Below are 1201 nucleotides of genomic sequence, written 5' to 3'. Positions count from 1 at the left end.
TATATCGAGACGTTACATAGTAATCTCTTGGGGCTACTTTTAGGACCCCCTCTTACATTACTTGGTTTCACCAAATCCTGCAATTAGCCCATAAACCCCCCCCCTCCCCACAATGTGTTACTTTTTGTAGCCCCCTCGCTGTAAAATCCAACTACAGGCTGTTAAGATTATGGCAGTTTATTAATTTGTCTTTAAAAGTCAATGACAAAGCCCAGATTCTTTCTGCTGAGTCAGTTTGCTGGTTTGTTGTAATGTGAGTATGGCATCCTATATTTTTAACATAACTAAGCAATTTACTAATATTTCATGGTAATTATAAACCCGTTTTAGCCCCTCAGATGATCCGTAGGAGTAGCTGCAACCCCTTGAAACAGCAAGAAGAGAATTAAGTGCCTGGGCCCTTTCAAACTGAAAATGGCTTGGGGGAGAAAACACCCGCGGTTAGAAAAGTCTTTCTCCGTCTTTCTCAGTGTTTCTGCCACAGAGACAGTCTGTTTGAAGACAATATGTCACTGTACATCTGGGGATTGGGGTCCACATCCTGGCAGCCTCCAACATGTTTCTCCTGTCTTCACCATATGTCAGCTGGATCCCTGAGATGTCCCCAAAGGCTTTAGAGCACTGCAGCAGAGGAGAAGTGAAGATGTGCAGCTCTCTAAACAAATAGAATACATTAATACCGTAATAAAAAGTCTGCTGTTTGGCCTGCTTTGATAGAAAGAGCCAGAGGCAATGTGAGTGCAACTAGGTTGTGTCTCTGTGAGCCTTTGTTGAATGTATTAGATACAAAATATTGTTTTTGTGAAAGCGTGATGACATGCTTATGTACTGAGGATTTTCCCTCAAACTTCTTACTATAGAAACTGTGTAAAATTAAAAAAAAAAACTTTACCATAAACGAAACTATTTTACCTGCTGTTAGACCAAAGTACAATATGTACAGAGATGTTTCTCAGCACATAAGAGGAGATTCTGGCCATCTGAAATCCCTCCACAATATTTCCCTGGGATTAAAAATGTAGGCTTCTTTTCTTAACTAGGCCATTTCATTATTTCTTTCTGAGACACTCCTTGGTGGATTCACCAGTGTGCTACAGTCTGCTAAACTGCTAAGAGGCCTGCTTCTGATTCAGCTTCAACTTTTGGATGTCGCCTTATCTTTAAGTGCTCTTTGATGTGATGCAGAATTCAACAGTTGCCA

The sequence above is a fragment of the Pundamilia nyererei genome, unplaced genomic scaffold (assembly GCF_000239375.1).
Source record: "Pundamilia nyererei isolate P.nyererei 1_Seehausen unplaced genomic scaffold, PunNye1.0 scaffold00065, whole genome shotgun sequence".
NCBI classification, from domain to species: Eukaryota; Metazoa; Chordata; class Actinopteri; order Cichliformes; family Cichlidae; genus Pundamilia; species Pundamilia nyererei.
This window is presented reverse-complemented; position numbering follows the sequence as displayed.